At 37.3% G+C, this 24,445-nt stretch overlaps 1 protein-coding gene across 12 annotated transcripts in view; it reads left to right on the top strand.

Annotated features, from left to right (window-relative positions):
* The window catches only part of SUPT3H (SPT3 homolog, SAGA and STAGA complex component), a 255,490-nt gene that overhangs the window by 94,318 nt on the left and 136,727 nt on the right, over window positions 1–24,445 (top strand). The window lies entirely within an intron of this gene.

Genomic DNA, 24,445 nt, shown 5'->3' with positions numbered 1-24,445 from the left:
GCATTTGCTATTTATGTTTGCAGTAGACTGAGTACACTTTTACTATTTGTGGTTTCAGAAATTGGAAACAACCAAACAGTGGTGCTATGGTCTAAAAAAATAAATTTTAAACAGCTGTGGGACAGTATTTTTAGAATGGCAGGAGTCCTTCTGAAGACAGACTGGTAACTGTGTCTCTGCACACAGGAAAGCTGCAGAGGGGGTGGCAGCAAATCCAAATTGTGTTGACTTCACACCTTTGGCAGCATTGTCTGGGATAATCAGACTCTGGGACAAATAGAGTTACTTGCAGGGGTAACCTCATCATTGTGTTCTCATGCTGCTCCTGTGGAGTGATTTTGAACAGTTCTTGTATCATATTGTGTATATCCAGTTAACTGTTCCTTATAAATACACAAGATAGATAATTGACTATAATCTTATCTGTAGAGGTAACAAAAAGTTGTGGAAGACAGAAAATCAGTGTTACAATTCTTGTTCATGTTGGCATGCCAGTTCTATTTGTTCCATAAATGTATCCTGTATAGTTAATTATTTATCCAGTTATAACAATGTTTAATACTTTTAGTAACTTGATTAAAATAGATATGTGTCATTTCTTTGCCACTTGAATGGTGAATGTGGTCGTGCCACAGATAATACCATACTACTCTTTGGATATAGTGCTCTGAAAACAACCAGTCATTCCTGTTTTTCTTAGTTTAAAAAAAAACCTCCAGCTTTTAATATTTTTGCATAGCAACCTTTCAGAAATAGCAGAAGTTTTGCTTTTACTCATCGCAAGTAATTAATTAAATTACATAATTAGTTTAGAGTATAAACCTGGAAAGTATCCAAAATGATCACATGGTGTAACCCTCTGTGTAAGTGTGTCCTCGTAATGTGGCAGCTCCTTTGTGGAGGCTGATGAATTTGGTAACTTCACTCATAATATGTACCATGGTTTGCTAATTTAATTAATTGCTACTTTTGATTTTAGCTGCAGTAAGTAGTTGATCCTAGAGCTTTTGATCTAGCCTTTCATTGATGTTAAGTGTAATTAATATAAATTTAAAATCAAAGGAATTCTGACTTAAAACAGGTTTTTAAAGTTTAATTCTTCCTAGAACTCAAATTATAACTATATAACCATTTCAAATGTTGCAAAATCATTTTCCAGTGAACAGAAGAAATACAGTTACACCTCCAGTTTCAGCGATGACACTGAATTCTGTTCCTGTCATTGTGCTGTGCTGGTTATTGGGAGCACATTTTTCCCCTCATCTTGCAGCCTCAGGGGTTATTTACTTTTTTATTTGTAGTCCTGAGTTGTGTGAAGCTTTTGGATCCAGCCTTCCTGCTTTGATTTCAGGTGAACATTATAGGATGGTTTGCATTGAAAGGGACCTTAGAGATCATTTTGTCCAACCCCCTGCCTTGGGCAGGAACATCTTCCATGGACCAGGTCGCTCCAAGGCCCCATCCAGCCTGGTCTTGGACACTTCCAGGGGAGGGATATTTGCATTTCAATGCAAGTTCTACAGAAATAATTTATCTGAACATATGATCTTTTTGTTGTATTTTGGGATCCACCAGTAAATGTAGTAGTTTTTACTGCGTAATTATATTTAAATATACAAATAGCAAGTAGTGATTGTGTTGAAATGGTCTTGTGCATGATTACACTCAGCCAGGAGTAAAAATGAGGTTGTGAATTATCTTACTGTAATAAAATACAAAATATTCCAATTTTTAAAAAAAGCCTTATTTTTTTTAATGTGCAGGTAAATTTAATATTAGTTTCAAATTCAGACTATGAATGGCACTTCATCTCAGGTCCAGAAAATACACTGTGTGTTCAATGAATATTTGCTGTCTGTACAAGGTGAAAGGATCAGTGAATTTTTTTACTTCTTCTCTTTAAGAAGGAGAGGAAGATACAGTACTCCCTCATCTCAGTTACAGCACTTTGATAAAGTTACTTTTCTGAAAAGTTTCCCTGAGTACTTTCGTGGAGGTAACGATTCTATGCTCAAAAGTGTTTTAGAGAGAAAGGGATAATCTGGGAGTAGCATTAGGTAGTGTCTCGTTTCCATCATAGTTTTATTACCCACATCACCACTAAACACTGATAAAATAGTGTTTCTTTCTACATGGCCCTCAGGCAGTGCATGTATTCTTTGCATCTTCTGCCTATCAAGGAACTCTGCTGCCAAAAATAATATTTTAGACATAAACATGACAGTTTTGTGTTGAATTTGCTTTTTCAATGAACCTTCTGATTCAGGTGCATTAAACCCTTATTGTTGTCCCAAAAATGATTAAAATTAAAAAAATACCCTCATTTTTTTTTAAAGTATGTTGTCTATCACAAGATAATCTATGTATGTATGTCTGTATATCCATGCAAATACATACATACATGCTACTGAGATGTGAATAATTTTAAATGAAAGGTGCTGTAACAGTACGTTAGAAATAAAACATAACAAATGCTTTAATTAAAAGACAATATGAATTATTCACAAATAGAAAATAAATAATGAAAAGGATCCATAAAACCTTCTTGATAGTAGTTAATGTCAATAATGGCTTTCCATAAAAGTGAAAGCCATGTTTAGTATCAAGCTGGTATTTGCTGTACCAGCCTTAGAGCTGGTTTTGACAAAATGTTTTTGCTGCCTTTTCAGGAAGTTTTGTTAATGCAATTTTCATGACCTTTCAGATGGTCAAATATAAAAATACAGATTTTTGGGAGATTAATTTCAGAACAGCTGTGTTTTGGCTGCTCTTTGAATTATGTTAATTTGTGCTCAGACTTGAATGCCAAAATCCAGACATTCTTGAATTCTGTGGACCGACAACTCAAGTTAGATCTTGAGTTAGAAACATCTTTTAAAAATGGCAGTGCTCCTCCTGTGTGAAAGGAATAGCTGTTAGTAGATACCTTAAGGAAATAACTAACTGTATTTTTCAGTAAATTGGTATATGCCCTAGTTTAGAAGAAAAATTTAAAATTAAATATACTCAAATATAGCAAAACAAACTTTACTGTTTATGTGGCATTCCTGTTGTGTTAGGTTCTATTTGACAAGGTTTAAGTCATCTTATACTCTTGATTGTTTTATCATGTCACTGCTTCAAAAGAAAGATTTACACTAACTCAGCAGAAACTCTAGTACTGTTTACATAATATATTCTCTACTCCTAATTATAATTGCCAATTAGTTGCATAGCTCATATTTAGCTTTCTGCCAAAGTGGTATTTTAATTGGATGTGTATATTTTAGATTAATATGTGAATATCAGTTATTATTCAAGGTAATGCTTATGACAAATGGATTTTATCCCATAATTACAGATAAGGCAGAACTGCAGCAGTTTGCCAGATGTGTGATCCTGACAGTGACCCTTGGATTAGGTGTTAAAATTTGACTCCCTGTGTTTGCCAGTGAGGTGTTCTGATCCTACAACTCAGCTCATGTGATTTGGTCTGGGTCTGCCTTCCGTTTGGGCACAAAGGTGACCCCTACTTCTCTCTTTGTAAAGATGGGAATTGTTGCAGTGACTGAAAATTGATTATCCCATATTATGTTATATTCACATTTTCAGTAATGAAAATTTCAGTATTGAAGCAAATCTTATCCCACATCCTGGTTTTAGTTCCTAAGAGAGAAATTACTTCTTTTTAGGGAATATAATTATAAAAAAAAAAAAAAAAAAGCTTTTTTTCAGGGAATCTTAAGTTTGGATCTAGCAAGTCTTGGTCATCTCAAAGTGGACCTTATTTGTGCATATGTTCTGTGATCTGTGGTATGACTTTTGTCCTATTCAAATGGGTAGCTTCAGAAATGCGGTTTTTTTTGGCACAATCTGATGAGTACTAATCTGTAGGGGAGTTAACCACAGTTTTTTAGGGTTTTTAAAGGGCCCTGTGTTGGTCCCTACTCATTAAATACAAAGCATTCTATGAAGTCAATAAACTTATCTCTAAATTCTGAAAGATATTTTAATCTTGCATCTTAGGGTCTCAGCTTTAAGGACCTCAGTTAGACCCACCATCGTTTCTTCTGGAAGGAATGCTGTTTTCCTTGGTCCAGAGGACTTCCTCTTTAAATTTCTGAGCTTTGACCAGTTAAAATGTCTTTGTGTGGTCTGATGCCTGAGGGTTGGGAGGAAAAAAAAAACCCAACAAAAAAACCAACAAAAAAAACCTTTGCCCTTTTTTTTTCATAGAAATAGCAGCTATAGACATCCCTTTTTCATTCCCATCTTTTTAGTTACTTGTAATTTTTACCCAGATACCTAATCATAAATGGGAGTTTCAGGATCATTTTTGATAGCAAGCAATGGCTTAAATGAGTGCCTGGTATCATAACAGCAAAACTGAGAGAAACCTTTAAAATGCAGCAGTGTTTCTATAGTTACATCAGAGCCATGTTTGAACGTTTGAAACCAAATTATAGCTTGATTTGTGTTTAGATTAGGTGAAATAGTGTCCTGTCTTCCTCAGTTCCAAAAGGCAAATGAACCAACCTCTCTGCCCAGCTCTCCCTCCTCCAGACATCTCACTGGTGAACACCCCTGAGCACAGCCTGTGGTTTGGTACTGGAGTGCAGGAGCAGAAATCACAGAATCTTTTAGCTTGGAAAAGTCCTTTAAATCACCAAGTCCAACTTCTAATCCAGCACTGACAACTTTGTCACTGATGTCCCCAAGTGCCTTGTGCAGGCTCCTGACCCTGTACCAAATTTCCATCAGGCTGCAGCCTTACACAAGTTGCAGTTGATACACTGAGATAATTAGTGACAAACGACAAGGTGGAACAAGTAAAAGGCCATATTCCCATGGGAAGGAAGAGAATCGGGTCCCTGATCTTGGTCTTTAAAATATTTTCTCTACTATGATTTTCAAATAAAGTGGAAACTGTGTGCTTCAGATCTCAGGTTAAGATGTCTGCATTTATCTGTCCTCAAGTAGGTGTCCTTATGTCAGCATTGCTGGTGATTGTTGTAATTTTGACTAAATCTTTCAGCTGTGCTTGTCACACTTTGTATCTCTAAAGTAACTTTATATGTATAGGAAAAAAACTAGATAAAAATTAGATGGTGTGTGACACTCATGCTTTATAACTTACAGAAAACATCAAAGTGTGATTAAGAGACATAATTATTTACTTTTATTACTGAACATTGAAATTCTCTTTCATGCAGGGTGGTTGTAACTAAGGTTTTCCATTCTGGCATGGTGTGCTGCGAGGTGGAGATTATGCAGCTACACTGTCTTACTAATGGCAACTAAGATCACTGACATATTTTAACCATGTTTTCATTGTGCTAAGGAGACAGGGTAGGACATTGAAAAGTACAAATATTGAGTCTTGCTCTGGATCTCTGAGAAGATCTTTATGGCCACAGGTACTGCTGGGCACTAGAGCTGACAAGATGGGAATCACTTTCATCTGTTTTGTAGCAGTGATGGTTTTAATCAGAACATTACTGAGGGTGAAAAATAAAAAAGAATGGTTACATAGCAGGAAGGTAAAAGGAGTCTTAAGAATAGTTTGTGATTTTATACTGAATTTGGGGTTTTTTTTTGTATCCACTAACAGGCTTACTAATTAGTCACATGGCCTCTTTCCATAACTTTGAAATAAATTAGGTGACTTGAGTGATCATTGAGTATGTAGAGAGGTTGATTTAGGTGCAGCAGGATTTGTATGGAGAAGTGATTTATTACAGATATACAGCTGATTACAAATGAGAAGCTTTTGAGTGTTTAAGTTGTTCTTCAGGCCTTCTCTGGGTGATGATACATGATGAGTGATGCAGATTATGAACTGAGGATAAAGATCTCCCTGAAGAGCTGTTCTGATTTTATCAGTCTAGGATCAGGCATGTAAGCAACAGACTTCTATCCTTCTTTTCTCCCTTTCCCTCTTTAAAAATTTTGAGCCTCTAATATTTTTCATTCCTTTAGGCTGCAGCAATTTTTACGGATCTGCATCTACAAGATGAACTTCTAACAAATCAAGAGTTACCATAAACAATTATGAAAAATTGCTCCAAATCTACATCTCTGAACTAAATCTCACAGGCTCTTCAGGGCAGCTCTCAGAGCTGAGGCTCCTGTGCTGCTCTGGCTGTGGTTGTGTGCCTGGAACTGCTCACCAGCACTTACTTTATGACCCTCCCCTAAGACCCTGGCTTTGCTTCCTACCCTGCCACTGTTCCAATTTTGCTGCTTTTCCTGCTTGAGAGGAGTTCTGCTTTCACAGCAGTGATTTGCTCCAGGTATGGAAATAGATCTGAGATGGCTGATGTGTGAGAACTTCAACAGGATAATTTGTTGCCACCCTTGTAGCAATCAGAATCAATAAGGATGGTTGTGGACCAGCTTGGAAATGTTGTGTTTTGATGCATATGGGCATTTGATCAGGATAAGTACTCTCAAGCAGTATTTTGTATTTTTATGGTTTTTTTTATGATTTTACCTCTACTGGAAATTATTTAATTAATACTTCTAGCATCTGTGTGATTTAATGAAAATGCCCTTTAAAACTTGACTCCTTGGAATGGCTTCTGAAATAGTCCACGGAAAAACTTGCTTCACTGCACAGAAATCAGCAGCCTTAGTAACTGTCACTTTAAAATACATTAACAGAGGAAGAAAAGGGAGATTAATCTGTGTACAGATTACACTTCTAGCTTTGTAAGGATTTTGCTGCTCAGGTAAAGTTTAATACAAAAGCATTGCCACTTTGAAATTTGGAATGGTCACCCATTGCTGGGGATACACAGAGTCTTTTTCAGGCAACCAATGCACCACCAAGAGTACAATCAACACACCTCTCTAAGTATGGGTTTGCTTTGGGTGATTACATGGTTCTCAATGAAAGTTTACTTCGAGAAGAAAGTGTCACTTTAAAGAAAATATTGAGATACTCTTAAAATACATTTAATTTAAATACACTGTGAGATAAAAAATGAGCAGAGTGGATGGATCTGAAACTGTAGCATTTGAAATGTTATTTGAGAAAAAATAATTCTTGAAGCTGGGGATAGACACAATGTTTTTGAGGAACACCAAAATGTCTCTTCTGTAGTAAATCATACCTGTGATACCACTCCCAAACTTCATTGTTCACAATTATGATTTATTTTTATTTCCTCTGTTTACAAAAAAAGTACATTGAGTATTGATTGGTTTTTAGAATCTTAATGGCTCTCTCTGTTCTTTAAAATAGTGTCTTAATCAGAAAAGGAAATTGAATCTAACTTTCATACAAGCTTTTTACTGCATTTTGTATGTGAACTTTTCCACCAAGGATGCTCAAGTCTTGGAGATGGTTCAGAATCTCCCCCTTTGATTTGTAAATCTGTGATGTCTATGAAGTACCAGTAGGAGTTTGCAATGAAGGAGTTTATAAGATGCAACTGCAGGGGTAGAGTGAATTGCCTTTTGCCAGTGCTGGTGCCTCTCCTGGGCAGCAGTGCAGTGTGTACAGTTCTACTGCCAGTGATCAACTGACCTAGTGAGAGGGGTCTGATGGTTTCTTCTGTTCTCATGAACAATTATGCATCCCAAACTCTTTTGCTGAAAATAAGAGTGTGAAAAAGGCCACTAAAATCTTGTTGGTCTTGCATGGTCTATATTTGGCAAAAGAAAAATGTTTTGGAAAATTGATGTTACTAGTAATTTATTCTGTTTTCCTTATTTTTACATGATTGTTGAAAAATAATTTAATTGAATTTTACAGTACTTATACTGTTGTTCACCTCTAATAAATTATGATCTTATTAAAAAACCTGCAATCGAAATATTAGATACAATCATTACTATTTCCTACTCTTTTATAGAATGGGAAAGAAGTGATTTTCAGTACAGTCTTTTCAGTAAGAGGTAGTAGCTGCCAAGAATTGTGAATTAAAAAAAAACCCCTCTCTATAATGACAGATGGGCAATATAAAATAAGAATAGTAGCATCATTTAGAAACTGCAGAACTTGTAATAGTTCACCCATAGGCTGGTTCAGTTGAAATAACTGAAAGTTCTGTGCTGTGTACTTTGAACTTTTGAAATCTGTGGAAATCAAACAATTAAATGTAGGATTAGGGTGTATAATAAAGACACGCTTGGCTTGGTTTTCTCCAGCAGCATTTCCATAGCCTCTGTGCTGAAAAGGAATAAATTATTTTATCAGTAGTTGTTTTTCAGATAATTTGTCTTTTTCAGATAATTTTCAACCTCTCAGTTGACTTCTAAGAAATGCTGAAATCCCCTCTTCCCCCGGGAAAAAGAAGCACAACGCAGAAAGACCCAAAAAGCTGTTCATTACTGAAGCTAAATTACAGGCAACAGGAAAACCCACCATAATTCACTTACATATGCAAAAAGTTTTGTTTTCACCACCTAAAATAATATTTTTAGTTTCCATTTCTGCTATGCTCTGCAAAACCCACCAATTTTGTTCTCATCCATTTTATAGAAATGCTTTACATCAAGACTTTTGTTTATAGAAATCTGATTTTAGAGTCGATTGAAAGTGCATACTTGGATATGGGAGTTTGCTCTCCTTTTTTTCATTTGGCTTAGAACATTTGGTCTATGCTAAAAATGTAAAATTAGTTTAATTTTAAGTATACCAAGAACTGAATTTATGCTAACCAGGTCGTTCTTCATGAGGGAAGCAAAGCTTAGCACAGGGATAAATAACTAACAGGCCTGAACAGCTTATTGTTTAAAAGTAAAACCACAGACAAACAAATCTTCATATTTATTTAGATTTATAACATTTTTAGCATTGCAAAGTTGGTGTTTTTTTAGGTGCAGTTTTTCAAATTAATTTCTACAAATATTTCCAATTCCTAATAAGTTCTGATTTTCAAGTTCAAATTAATGTTCTTCCAAACCTTCAGCTTACAGAGAAAAGTTTTAAAAATTAGGCTGATTAGGAAGTGATACATATCATCTCTAGTGTGTACTTCTGCCAAGGAGAAGTCTCATTCTTGAGAGATTTTACAGCTTCTCTGAAGGCAAATATAAAAATGAAAGGCCTATAGAGGCCAAGTAAGAAAGTTACTTGATAACATGAAACAAATACATTCATTTAGTTGTTGTTATTACTGAATTATTATTTGGTCTCTGACCCAAATGACCTGAAGTAAAATAAAAATCAACTTTTCTTTGATTTCCTGAATGGCTTGGAAACTGATTCTTTGACTGTGTAACAAAGCATGACACTTTGCCACGTTTTGTTTTTGCAAGAAAGTTAACAAAATACTATATATTTTTCAGTAAAACGTGTGAGAGCTGACAGAATTTGCCACCATGAAAACTATTTTTGGCAACTTCTGCTTATAGCTCTCGAAGTAAGAACTAATAACATACTTTATTTACAGAAGTTCTTCAATCAAGCTGATTAAGAACAGATTTCTTGCTACATACTTGTCCTGTGCATTATTGACTGGAGGAAGATACAATTCTACATCTTTATAGCAGTGATTTTAATTTTTTTTTTTGTCTTCTCAGGCGCAAGGAAGTAAATTCAGAAGTTATAGAACAGTTAGAAATTAGCTACTTCAGTAACAGACATATTTAACTCTGCAGAAGATAATGCCATTTTTCAAGCTAGGTATGAAGAATAATTTGTAATCATTCATTAGTGCTCCTAATAATAAATTTCACTGATGTATGTAAGGGTGGAAGGAGACATCATTTGTATTTTTTCTTTTAAATACCCTTTTATCATGCATGGACACTCAAAGTCATCTTGTACCTTAGCTGTGTAAACACAGTTGGATGAAGAGAATAAAAGATGAACCTGAAGACCATCTTGTTCCACACCCTGCCATGGGCGGGGACACCTTCCCCTATCCTGGGTTGCTCCAAGCACCCTCCAACCTGGCCTTGGACACTTCCAGGGATGGGGCATCCACAGCTTCTCTGGGTAACCTGTGCCAGGGCCTCACCATCCTCACAGGGAAGAATTCCTCCTTCATATCTAAGCCTGTCCTAATGGGAAAGAGGTTCCATCCTTTTAATCATCTCCATGGCCTCCTCTGGCCTTGCTCTAGAGCATCATGGAGTTTTAAAAATATGTAGAGATTGAGATGTGACACTATGAAGGGGTCATTTGTCTTCATTAAATCTATGCTAAAGCATAGTAAGCAAAACTTCTGCTTTTACCCCCCTTGACAGTTTCCCTTTTCAAATTTGATGGTGAGGGCTGCGGAAGGAGACGCTCCATTTTTTGCATTGCTGTTGTTGTAGGAAAGGCCAGGAAGGATGTAGTAATTTTATTATTTAAAAACACTATCCAAATTTTGAGGATATCCACCTGACATGGGTGAATTTGAAGCCCTTTTAAAGAGTTCTCCCAGCTGCCTGCCAGCCTGCGGCTTAGGATGTGGGATATGAGGCAGGGGAAGCAGGCAGGGTATGCAAAATGGGCAGGCAGTGGGGCTGCCTGTTGTCACCCTGTGGTCCTTGCATACATTTTGGGTGGGTGACCTCTGTGACTTGTCCTCCAGTGACATGGCAACTCAATATTGTCAGTGCTGTAGGTGGCTGAAAGTAAATTCTCCAGGCCAGGTTGTAGGAGAAGGTGTAAAGTCTTGGTTTTGAGGAATTTCAAAGGTCTTTCATCAGGTTTAGTCTTATGAGTAGAAACCTCTTGGTTTTTTGTGCTTTTTCTTTTCACATTCAAGGTAGTTCTCTCTCAAGAGTCTCTTATTAGCAATTAATCAGTAGTAACTGTATTACAAAAGGAATATGCTTCTGTAACATCAAACAGCTTTTTTTCTAAAATTATAGTGACTTTTTCCAGAATATAAGATAATAGGGCAAAACTTGTAGTAGATATTTAGTCACTTGCCATTTCAGCAGTTTGATATTTGAGGGCAGTTTTATTCTGATTACTCTATTCCTCAGTGATTACTCTTTACTGAGGTGCTTCAGAGTGAAAGAACTTAAATGTAGTAAGGAAAAAACTGTACTTTGTCTTAGTCAGGGTGTAAACCTCTTAATGATCATAAAAAGGTTTTGAGCATTTGTAGTGGCGTTTTCATGTTTCGGGTTTTTTTCACCATGTGCCATGTAATTGGATTTGTGGAGTAGGTGCTTACAAACACAATTAAATTTCTGAACATTTCTGAACATTGTTTCAGGTAAAAAGGGAAGAAGATTGAAAGGAAACGAAAAAAAAAAACCCAAACATAATGAGTTTTGCTTTGCCTGAAAGCTGATTTTGAAAAGTTTAATCCTTGCAGGCAGTGTGAGCCCTGCTGGCTGATTGGTTTTCTTCTGAGAATGGTTTCTGAGTCCCAAAATTGCAAGGGGGTATTTTGGTGACAGGATTGCAGCCTGTAGCTCTGGCTGGCACAAAGAGGGCTTTCCAGTGGCATTTCCCACTTCGTTTCCCAAACTACAAATTTTCTCCTGCATTTCCTGAGAGGGCAGCACAGACTCCGTTGTCTCACCCCCAGTGATACCATTGCCTAAAAATCATGTTACAGCTCATTTATTTTAGCAATGAGCATTTTGCAAATGAACATGTGTGACACCACATGAGTTTCTCTTTGCAAAGGTTGCATTTTAAAGCAAAACAAACATTTTGAATAATCTTGGGCATCATCAGAAAGCTGAAAGGGGCAGGGGGAGCTTCTTGTGCTGAGTAAAGACCAAGCACACACAAATGGTCTTCAGGGCATATGTACTTAGTGTGTTCTTCACTGAGGGCTTTAAAAAAAGTTTCTCAAGAACTTTTAACATCTTCCCTAAATCATATTTGCTGCAAAGCTTTATAACAGTGCCCGCTCCTCCCTGGTACTCCAGCAGAGCTCAGGCCTGTGGGTTGTCTGTGTTTCCTCTGGTGAGGTGATTATAGGCATTAACACTCTGTATTGAATATCTGTTCTTTATGGCTTTGGTCAGCAAGTTGGGATGGTTCTTTTACAGCGTTTTGCAGTGCCAGGCATGGGAAGAAGGTGCTCATATGTTACAAACTCAAAATGATACAGTATTTTGTGCCAAGGTTTACTTTGTTAGGGCTTGTTCATTCCTCATATCAAGCTTTCAACTCATAGCACATGAAAGCCTCCGAGATATTATAAACACCCTGGATCTCTGTAGAGATGCTAACGAGGCAGGTAGTTAAGAGATTAAAGGCCTTTGGAGTGTACCAGCTGGATGAAAACCAAGTCAAGAGAGGAGCTAAAACAGTCCCCTTTGTATCCTCATCTAACCTGATTTGATTTTGCCTGTTGTAAAGGTCTGTGTGATATTTGGAGCTCATGCCTTTCTTGTTCCTGATAAGCATGAGAAACCACAGCAGTAATTGCAAAACTTCAATAACTGAGACAGGTTTTTTTCTCCTCCCCTTTAATTTTAGCATAGTATATTTTTGGCACTGTTTAATGATGATTTTTGTGATTCTGCATTTTTGTATCTAGATTAATGCCGCTATTCAAGTTTTTCCAAGTTGTGTACAAACATCTAACACTCAAGTATGACTACAGCAAGTTAATACATATTTAATATCACTGGATTTATACATGCATGGATCGAAGTTGCAGTGGAGGTCATATTCTTAAAGATGTGAGTTGATGTATTTTCAAACTGAGTCTATTTTTTGAATTGTAGAAACTCATCCATCTTAGATTGCTTGCACTGAGTAGCATCTCTGGTATCTGAAGTGACTGATTTAAAGGGGTACCTTCAATGTTAAGAATAACTGACACAATTTAGGAAAGGGAACTTAAAATATATAACTGAGTATGGAAGCAATAGGAAGTAGAGAAAAATTTTTTAGAACTATTGCTATACCAGCTAAAAACCAGTATAATTAGCTTCATTGTTTGAAAGAAAACAATGTAGTACCTTTTTTTTTTTTTTTTTTTTTTTTAAAGAGCCTTATATATGAGAGTTTTAATTAGTGATTCAAAACATTTTTTTATTGAACTGAAATTTCAGGGTTCCCCACATTCAACATGATAATCCATGCCAATCTTTCCTTTGGGTTTTCTGTCTTACCTGTGTGGCTGCTCAATCAATTGGAATGTGGAATTGGAATGTTATAGAAATATAGGGATGTGATTATATATTAATTGTGCTTGTACATTAATCAATCTCACCAGCAGTTCTCTTGTGGTTTTTTAGTTGGTGAAAAGCCATCTGAAGTCATATATCCATATTTCCTACATGGTGTTTTCCCAAACAAAGTGCCCCTGCTTGTTTCATTTTACAAAGAAATTCAGAATTAAAATCATATGTAAGGACAGTAAAGACTAAATGCTATTAGTTTTTGTTGAGTGTAGTAGATTAAAGTATAAGTAACAGACTAATTACATGAGATTTATTTTGAATCAAAAGTAATGGTAGAGGCAGTAGCAGATCTTGATCATTTGATGGGTGGACTTGTGTGAACTGTGTTTTAATCTAAATACTCCTGTCTGGCTTTTGGGAATAGAGGAGTATTGTGAAAACAGTGGCTGGAATGATTCCAAATCATACATAATTTCTTTTCATTCTCTCACTTGTGTGTTTTATGAAGTAGAATGTCAGAAGGTGCTTGGCCACCATTAACATGGAAAGTTCAGGTCTGTAATCTCAGAGAAAAGGGTTCAAAAACAGTGCCCAATTCTCATCCTGTAGAGGTCTAAAATCCTTTTGGAGTTTGTGCAGCTTAAAAATCTGGTCATTTAACTCTGGTATTGACCTTACCCATATTGGTTAACTGAGTTGCTGTCAGGATTCCAGTGGCTGCATTGTCTTAATCTTTTGATGGATCACACAGTCTCTCACAAGTAGGATAGATACTGATTGGAAACCAAAGCAAGGTAAATTAATATTAAAACCAAAGCATATTTTTAACAGTGAGATAGTCAATGGAATAGTTTAACAAAGAAGCATCTGCTTCAGCTGCTTAACCTTTGTGGTCAAATATGTCTAAGTCTTTATGAAGTAGAGCTCAAAAAATGCTACCTGCAGGTATGGGTTGATGTATTTAATGTGAAACTTCTGCCTTTACCAGCTGGAGGTTAGGCTGTTAGCAAGAAGCGTTCCTGATTTTTGATGGTCTTTCTGTCTTATCCATGTTACCATAAAAAGAGGACGGATGAGTATGAAGGCCTCAAAGTCATGGTGTAGGGGTTTGTTTTTTTTTGGTCTCAGAAAAACTGTTTCAATATTATCAATAATCTGGGCAAGGAGATCAAGTGCACAGCCAGCAAGTTTGCAGACAGTTCAAGCTGTATGTGACTCTTGATCTACTGGAGGGCAGGAAGAGTCTACAGAGGGATCTGGACCAGCTGGGTCTACAGGCTGAGGCCAATTATGTGAAGTTCAACAAGGCCAAATGTCATGTCCTGCATTGGGTCACAGCAACCCCCTTCAGAGCTGCAGACTGGGGGAAGTGTGGCTGGAATGTGCCCAGTGGGAAAGGACCTGGGAGTGCTGGTGACAGCAGCTGAATATGATCCAGGTGGGCAAGAAGGCCAAAGGCACCTGGGCTGTACCAGCCATGGTGTGGCAGCAGGGCCAGGGCAGGGACTGTCCCCTGTGCTGGGCACTGCTGAGGCCACACCTCAAATCCTGGATTCAGTTCTGGGCCCCTCAGTTCAGGAAGGACATTGAGGGGCTGGAGCGGGTCCAGGGAAGGGAACGGAGCTGGGGAAGGCTCTGGAGCACAGGTCTGATGAGGAGCAGCTGAGGGAGCTGGGAAAGGGGCTCAGCCTGAAGAAAAAGAGGCTTGAAGAGCTTCTTACACTCTACAACTCCCTGTGAAAGGAGGTTGGAGCCAGGTAGGAGCTGACCTCTTCTCCCATGTAGGTGATAGAACAAGAAGAAATGATCTCAACTTGTGCTGGGGGAGGTTTAGATTGGATCTTAGGAAAAAGATCCATCACCACCCCTGGGGGTTTTAAAAGATGTGTAGATGTGGCACTTGGGGACATGGTTTAGTGGTAGTCTTGGCAGTGTTGGGTTAATGGTTGGACTCAGTCTTTCCAACCTAAATGATTTTGTGTTTCTAAATGGTGTTACCAAGAGGAGAACAGCAACCTTGCTATTACCATACAAATTTATGATATCAAACCGTGGAAAGACTTGAGGGTTAAGAGAAATAACTCCTTGGTAAGGAGGCTCCATTCAGGTGTAAATGTTCACATAACTCTATTAGGCAGTTTCAGTGTAGGCTTCTACTGTAAAGATAAACCATGGCATTTTACAGTCTTCTGTCTTTGACAATCCCATAAAGTAATCATGGTTTTGTCAATGCAGGGTGTGGGAGGTTGTCTGTTTCTTATAGTGCTAAAGCCTGCAATTTTTGGCAGATATCTGTGTGTTCTTATAAGCACCCCATTTCCCTGCAAAGCCTTTTGAGCTTCCCTTGCTTGATCAGCAGCTCAATCAGACTTCTGGAAAACAAACCTTAAGTCTCCCATTCCATCTCCACCCCAACAGGAGCAGAAAACCTGCTGCTGTCATTTGGTGAAGTGTCTGCAATACCAATAGCTCACATCTTGACACTGCTTTGTGATAACATGAGCTCTGTAATGCTGCATTATGCACTTTTCCTTCACCCTCTCCTTTCTTGAGCTTCTATTTCCTTGGCTGGGCTTAGAGAAAAAATGAAAGAATGCCAGGATTTGGCTGGAAAACTTGCTGATAGAAATCAGGAGCTGGAAAACTTGGGGAACTGTATATTTTTATGTTCCCTTTTATCCTGTAAGATGTGATGTTCATTTACTCTTGTGCCTTCTGGTTCCGATTCATTCAAGTACTTGCATCCAATGGAAGTTTAAGCAGATGGTTTTCTACATAAGAAGAGGACCTACATGTATATTGTGGAGATCTTTTTGCTCCCATAAAAAAGATTTTGGGAGCTGTGGTTTACATACACAAGCCATTCACACTCATGCAGGAAGTTTTCTTGACTTTTGCTAACAACAGTAAAGTCAATGAAATTAGAGAATAAATGATTTGTTGTAAATATTTAGTGAACCGTGACTAAGCGCCTTTTAATAGAAAGTGTCAGTGTTTTTTAGTTCCAGAGGCTAGACTGTTTATGAATAGTTATATTTTATAAGGTACTTTGTCATGGCTTGTGAGATATTTACAGCAAATCTTTTTTTAGTAATTTTTTTTTTTTCATTAAGAAAACTCATGAGAATTTCCTGAACATACAAAGCGGGCTCATGGTCGCACGGTATGTCCCTGAAAACAGCTTTCCATGCAGTTTACATTTCCTTCTATCTTAATAGGCTGAGGTTTCAAGACTGGTGTTATTCCATACCTACCTTTGTAGATAATGCCTTTATGGGAATGGAGAGGGAAAAAAAGAGAAAGAATTCTTCGTGTACTTCTAAAATCATGTTATACTCCTTACTTTCCTTTAGCTGTCTGGACAGATGCCAGAAAAAGTTCCTGCCAGTCAGGATATACATATACAAGTCAGTGGGGTTATTTTGAAAAGAAAGAAAAAACACCTCACCTTATTATTTTTGTTGCTTAATTCTTAAGCATTATGGTCTGCTCCCTGTCAAAGTGATGGAAAAACAGCAACCACTAGATGATGATTAAACTTCTGGGGAAGAGAAGGGAGGAAAACCCTCATCCATGGAAGTGATTTTCCATTCAGTTTCATGCAATTTTGTGTTTTATTCTGTCAACCATTGATGAGCAAATTTAGTCTCCGTAAATCCTTCTTAAGCTGAGGTTTAGGAAGGCCCTCAGTTGCAAAGTCTTGGAAGGGGATTCAGACTGCTTTACTGAAATCTTACAGACATCTAAAGCCAATAAGGGATTTGGTGTTTTCCAGGCATCAGGCAAAAAGCTCTTGAGAATTGTAAAAAATACCCATCTTCCTTGGAGGAGGTGAGAGATGTAAGGAACCTGAACTCTGCTGCATTTCAAAGGGAGACAAGGACACCTTTTAATACATAAAATCCCTGTCTCCAGGGACTGTTTTCCTAGATAAGAGTCACTCATTCATAAGCATTGTTGTTAACAGAATTTGGAAACTGAATAACTTTAATTTGTAACTTCTCAATATTTGATTTTTTTTTTTTCCTTAAAGGTAATATAAACTGTGCTTGCATGGTTAGGGACTGACTGCTCTCAGCTGGACCTTCGTGAGCAAATTGAAGTCAGTGTAGTTTCATGGATAATTAAATAAGAATGAAAATTTTAAAAGTATACAAAGGGACTTTTCTTTGTTCATCAAATGTTCACCATTTAATATAGTATTATTTAAATTGTCTCCAACTGAATTGATGAGTCTCTTTTGATTAGTCAAAGGCAAGATGAAAGTCAGCAAATATGAATTAAGACAGTGGAGGCTAACAGGCTAATTTATTTAAATACTATTTAAATACTAGAAACTTCTCAATTTTTTTAAAAAATAAACATTAAAATAGCGCAATTCTGCTAAGTCATGGCCAAATCTATTTTGGAAGACATTTTTCTGCTTTTTAGATTAGTAAATTAACTGCAGAAATTTGTGCTTTACCTCCAGATGCTAAGATTTTAAAGAAATGTATGAATTGCAAAACTCAAGGTCAGAAATGCCACATTTTTAAAACCCATTTATCCCTTGTTTGTCTCTTTTATAAGGTTAAAAAGTGCAACTTGTTGGTTTGTTCCTTCCTCCTCAGTGATCTTAATTAATGTGTCAGCAGAATTTTCTAAAAAAAAAAAAAAGAACAATTAAATTGTTCACTTCAGTGAATGGAAAAATGAAGGTGTTAAGACCTCTTGGGTGGGTTTCCCCCACCTCCTAAGAAGGACTTTGTGCTTCTCCTCCCGTGCCCAGCTGAAGGACCACCTCTTCTCCCCCTGGCATCCCTGGTAACCACACTAATTGCTTACATGGAAAAGGAATATTAGGAAAATATTAAGTTAGGCTAAAAATACATCAAATATGATATAGCAGCTGGAAACAGGGGAAGCCAGCACCTTCCACTGGCCAGATCTCCACGGACCACCAGCAGAGTGCTCGTGGGGCTGCTGCAGCCATGGACCACATAACGTGTGCTGGAACATTCATATCAAGTATCACCTCCTGCTTCTTACCTTGACCTCAGAAGACTTCCCCAGCAAGGGATAAACAATAAACTTACATAGTGTGCCCGAGAGACTCGGGCTCTAAATAAACTCTGTTTGATGCCACATTTCCGAGGAAGCAGAGCTTCCCTAGACCACACAGATCCCGACCACGAGCACCATCGCTGGGCTCCTGAGTGATGCCAAGCTGCAGCTCTAAGAAGCAACGACTGTGCCTTGATATAGAAGCACAGTCAGGGTGTTTTAAAGAGGAAAAATACCAGGGAATAGCTCAGTGTTTTGTGGCTGCCTCCTTTGTGGCACCTGGGATACCCAGGAATGCAGCTCGTGCTCTTTCCTCTCTGAAAGTCAGAGGAGGGGTGCTCAATAACTGCAGGATGCAGACATTAATTACTCTCCTGTAACAGATTTTTCTGATACCAAAGACTGCATTTGCTGTTGCCTCTGTGGTGTCTGATTCAGTGAAAACCACAGGTTCTCTTGGAGAATTTGTTCTTTCCCTAAATCCAGTCACTGCTTCCTTTGCTCCTGAGGAAGAAGAGGAGGGGGGAGATGGGATGCTGAACGTCATTCCCTTGAGAATTTCAACTCCTCACTTTTGTCCATGGAGATTAATTCTTGTTTTGGAAGTTTGGTTCTTTTTTTAAAAGCTGCTTGATACTGAGCAACTTTGGGTTTTGTTTAGGTTGCTGTATTTTTAATCTTTTCAAGAATTTTGTCTTCTGCAGTCATAGAAATAAGTAATAAGTAATCAAAAGTGTTACTTGGAATGACTTTTGGACTGTGATGTGGATTTTTTTAAAAACTTTTTTAGCCTGGTTTGTCTGTTTTTATAAATAAGAGATTTAGGATTTTACCTGTTATCATTTTACATTGTGTTTTGCAGATACAGATAAGAAAGCAAAATATAATATCCGTGGTAATGATTTGCTTTAACTCATTACTGTGCATAATGCTGGGTGAACTTGTATATTAAAGGAACAAGAAAAAAAACCCAAACAAAAAGCCCCAACTTTTTAAATGCCTATATTTGATTGCTGATTTTGCCTCTATTTCAGCAGCCTGGAATTCTTAAATTAATAATTTGTGTATTAATATTAATTCAATCCACCTGTAATGTTATCGTAAATTCTCTCCAAATTTTCAGTTATTTAAATCGAAATACTTGTCAGTAAACACCAAGTCATGCATGTTTCACCTGAATGAGCACACCTCATGTTTGTCTTTATAGTTGAGGAAGTTCAGAAGATACTATTTTTAAAAGGTAAATTTAAATGGATGCCAACTTGTGCTTTACATTGACCCCTTTTAAACTGCTGTCAATGAAATGAAATAATTAACTGTGAATTTCTTCCCTGGGACATTCCTTTGAGCCCTACTTGGGGAACAAGTCTTGGAGAACTTGTCTTTTATTCTTGACTCGTGTCAAACTGGGACTATAACTTCACATCCCTCTTTTTAGTGCTATTGTGTTATTATTAAATTGTATTATTATTAAATAATGTATTACATTAAATGTATTAAATTGTATTATTATTAAACAGTTAATATTTGGTACTTTCAGGTTTGCTTCTTTACTTTGTAAACAAAATGCTTTTAATATATTTGAGCATTAATTTTTTTATTGAAGATTGTGAAGTGCTCTTGTTTCAGTTGTAATTTGCTTATCCAAAAATATTTCTAAAGCCCATATATTGTCATCTTCCCCTTCCTGCTTTCCACTGAACCACTTTTCATTGAAAAAAAGAAAATAATTTCTTTTGAGAAGCTCAAGAAAGTTCTCTCTTATTTCCTTTTGTTCATCCCTGCAACTCAAAGTGATTATTTAATAATTTTAGTGCAAAATAGGGCAGTCAGTGCAGCCTATTGTGTCTGTGTTTGTCCCTTTCTTGAAGCCATGGGGGGAACCTGGGGTGAAAGCAGAGAGGACAAACATCCTCATTGTCCTTTGGACATAGGGGAAAAAAGGTTGACCTATACATTGTGTGTACAGGAGTATCTTTTGTCAGTATGCCCATTTGGGTTTGTATTTTGTTTTTTTTTGTTTGGGTTTTCCTTTTTTTTTTTTTTTTTGGTTAATATAACACGTATTTATTTTAAAAATATATTGTGCCATAACAAAATGAGAACAATAACTTGTGATTTTTAATGAGACTTTTTAATTAGTTGTCTAAGTGATGATTTAGTGTCTTCTCAGTCTAGCTGCTAGACAGCTCATTTTGGTCAAAATAAAAAGCTAAAGTGTAATTAGTAGACACGGATGTGGTCATCTTCCAAAGTCCTTGCATTTGTTTTTGTAGCAAGTAGATCGAGAGTAGGATGACTGTAAAACATCAATATTTTATAAATCTGTTCTCTTCTTGTTCCAAAAATTCTGCCAAATTGTGCTTAAATGAAGTCTTCAGAGGAAAAAGCCTGTAAGAGTTCTTTACTATAAATACATTCCTGTGATTTTAAGAAGAATGGGGTATTTATAATGGATTGAGCCAGAGCTTCTCTGCTCTGTGTTATCTTTATAATGTTTGCCATAAAGTGCTTCCAGGCGACATCTTGACTTCTGTAATTTTTTTCTTCCTTTTCGTTGGTGCCTGGAACAGATTATTGTGGGTTATAACATTTTAAAACATCTAAGTAATCCATTTGAAAGCAGGAAAAAGAGCACACCATTGATATGAAATTGCCCTGACTTTCCAGAAAAGATTTTATCAGAGAACTTCCAGTTTCTTACTCTAGGGAGAAGGTTGCATAGTTCGATTTCTGAAATAAAATGCATTTTTAAAGCGTTGTCCTATCCAGTAAAATTGATTTATCTTATGGTAGAATTTTACTCTCAGAAAAGTAAGAGTATTGGTTTGTTCAGTACTTCCTGAAGTTGAACCTAAATTTCTGAAGTTAAACCTAAATAAAACACAACTATTTGAAAGAATTATTCTATATTTTAATTTTTGTGTCTCTTTTCTTCTTAGTGGATGTGTTTTACCTGTGCCTAATAGTTTCTGGAGAAATAGTTTCTATTTTTGAGTCTCAGGTTCATTCGTAACACAGAGTAACCCCTGTACCAGCTCACAGTGGGTTTGATTTTTGATAACTGGGGGCTTGTGGTGCTTCATAGCTCTAGAAGGCTCTGCCCCAAACTTGTTATCTGTAATTTAGAGCACAGATTTCCAAGCTAGGATCTCTGAATGCTGTTGATCCAGAAGTTGTACTAAGTATTTTGAAGTGGTTTTGTTATTTATGTAATAGATTTTTAAAATGTAGGTGTAGAATACTGTGACTGTTAATACCGTTGTTAGGTTTTACAGTGTTAATGAGAAATGCTGATATTTTTAAACTTCTTTTGCTCTCAGACAGTTCTGTATTTTTGAGATAGGTTATGTTTTTTGACATCTTTTTTCTATTTCTTCTAACTCTTACAGTGAGTACTGCAACAGTTCTCTCACACAAGTACTGCAAAGGTAAATAATGAAAATACAGACTCCCTACATACATGGGTGGACTTTTCATAGCATTTTGTTTTACTATTAAAATTAAATTTAATTTGTTAATTTACTATTAAAATAACTCTAATTTGCAAAGCCTGATTTGTCAGTAGAGCACTTGTTACCCCCCTGGCAATGGGAGGCCCAGGGGGAAAACTTGCTTTTTCTGACACCGACCACAGTGGACAAGTTGCTTCCCTTCTCCAGGCACTGACTTCAGGAAGGGTAGTAAAATATGAAAACTGATGTTATAAAACATGTTACCATCTGATAAGGAAGTGTGTTGTTTGAGAATTGGATATAATTATCATCATTCAACACCCACACATCTCATTCATAAAATCATGACATGAATTTTTAAAACAATGAAAAATGGCCTTGATGTTTTGGAGAATATAAAAAAGAATAATATTATTTCTCTAAAAATTAGCATAAGGCATTCATCCTCATTTATGTTTTGTATCTTGTGGATTAGTTTAAATTGTCTTGTGGTTTTAATCTAGATTTAAAATAGCAAGAGGTTTCCACATTTGGTTAACACTTATAATATATATATATATACAGTGAAATTGTGTTTTGACTTCCTGCTCTCCTCATCACTTTTTTGCCCTGTCCTCTTGAGAGCAGGCTGAGAATTCATCTCCCTTGGCTTTGTTAAATTCCAGTTGTGTTTGGGTATTTTGTTGAGATGAACTTTTTCCTAGAGCAGAAGTGACTGATCATAGTCCAGTCTGCATGGTTGAGAAAGACAGTTGTCTCATTTGTTTCCTGAAAATCTGAAACCCTTTGTGAATGAGCAAATGGAATGTTATATAACTGTAATAAATAATATCTTTTTCTTTGGCCAGTCATAAGGATTTGTAAAATTAATTTAAGATACTTAACTGTTAGAGTTTGATGTATTTTGATGAGTACACAATGGCATTGAAAAGGGGTCTTGCCACAGTTTTGCATTGGGACAAATCTTCATATTTTCAGCAGTTAGAAAGTATTTATTTATGATATAAGTATTTAGTTATAATATAAGAGAAAAAAAAAAAAAACCCAGAGGGTGAAGTCTGTTGTTTTTCATTAATAACAGGACTTCTAAAAATACCTGCATGATGTGATTGTCCAAATTCAAGCATTTACTTATTTTACAAAATCACACTGCTCCTCAGCCAGTGGGTATTGTACATCCCACAGTTTACAGAGAGTAACCAAGTGAGTTCAGTGAAGACCACATGTAGAAAGATTATTCTGCAGAGCTTTTAGCAAAACTTAGAAAATTAGGCCTGGATGGAATTTATCCATATTCACTCTGAAACATAGTTACCTATAAATAGTCAGTTGAAAGTAGACCTCTGTAGCATCTTGCATCAAAATTGGCAACATTTTGCATATTGACCATGGGGAAGGAAAAAGTACTTAAAAACCTTTTACTCAAATGTATCTTCTAAGTTGAGTTTTTATGTACACAAAATCATTTTTCATGTCTTAACAGTAGTCATAAAAGTTTAAGTACAGATAATATTTTTGCACTTTCTGATTGAAATCAGACTTTAATTTACATAATTGCTCTTCAAATGACATAATATACAGGATTCTGCCTTGATTTTATGTATGGTATTGCTTGTGAAGAGAAGTCACAGCAACTGGGGGAAGTTAATTCCTGAGGTGTGGATGGAAGAAAATTCCATTTCTGTCCCCAAAATGAACAAGGAGGAGGATCTGGGAAATGACAGACCAGTCATCCTGACATTGACCTCTGGGCAGGTCATCCTAGAAATCCTGTTAAGGATTCGTAAGTGATTTAGAGTTGTCAGATTTATGAAGGGGAAATCATCTGTGACCAACCCGAGAGCCTTCTCTGATGGAATAACAGTGCAGTGCGTGAGGGTTGAGCAGGGAGTGCTGTTTGCCTTTAGCTGAGCAAGGCTTTTGCCCCTCCTGTAACATCCTCTTGTGCAAGCTGATGAAATAGTTGAAGGGATGGACAGAGGGCTGTGTTCGTAGGGCTATTACTGGCAGTATGAAATCTCTCTGGAGGGCTGTTGCTTCTGATGATCCCAGGGGTTGATCCTGGGCTCAGCACTGTGTAATGTCTTCATTAGTGACCTGGGTGATGGGACAGGACTGCACCCAGCAGTTTGATGAGCATACAAAACTAGGAGTGACTGATGGAGCCTGTCATGGTGTTGTAATTCCCACCAGGCTGGAGAAATGTGCCAACAGGAACCTCCTGAAGTGCCATAAAGAGGAATCCTAAGTAATACCCCAAGAGAGGAATAACCTCAGGCACCTGAACAGGCTAGAGGCAGCAGTGAAGGTGGGCAGGTGGCAGCAGTGTGCTCTTGGACAGCACCCTGGGCTGCACGAAGCAGGTGAGGGATGTGATCCTTCCCTTCTGCACTGGGCAGACCCATCTGGATCTCTGGGGCCACTGCTGGGCTTCTCAGTACAAGAGAGACATGGAAATACTAGAACAAGTCCAGTGAGGGGCCATTCAGATGCTTAAGGGACTGGAGCATCTCGTACAAGAGAGGCTTGAGAGAGCTGGGTCAGTTCATCCTGGAGAAGAGAAGCAGCAGGGAAATCTTATCAATGTCTATAAATTCCTGATGGGAGGGAGCAAAGCAGACAAAGCCACGCTTCCTTCAGTGGTGGCCAGTCTCTGGACAGGAGCCACTGAGCACAGATTGAAATACAGGAGATTCCAGTTAAAAATAAAGAAAACAGTTTTTTAATGTGGAGATGGCCAAGGATTTGCGAACCTTGTGCAGAGAGGTTGTGGAGTATCCATCACTGGAGAAGGTCAAAACTCGAGTAGATGCAGCCCTGAGGAAATAATTTGAGTGGGGGAATTGAACTGGATGTCTCCACACGTCCAACCTCAGCTGGTCTGTGATTCATGGAGTAGAAGTGATGAAGTGGTGTCTTCTTTA

The sequence above is a fragment of the Passer domesticus genome, chromosome 3, assembly GCF_036417665.1.
Source record: "Passer domesticus isolate bPasDom1 chromosome 3, bPasDom1.hap1, whole genome shotgun sequence".
Classification (NCBI taxonomy): Eukaryota; Metazoa; Chordata; class Aves; order Passeriformes; family Passeridae; genus Passer; species Passer domesticus.
Note: the sequence above shows the minus strand (reverse complement) of the source record. Positions and strands in the feature narration are given on the sequence as shown.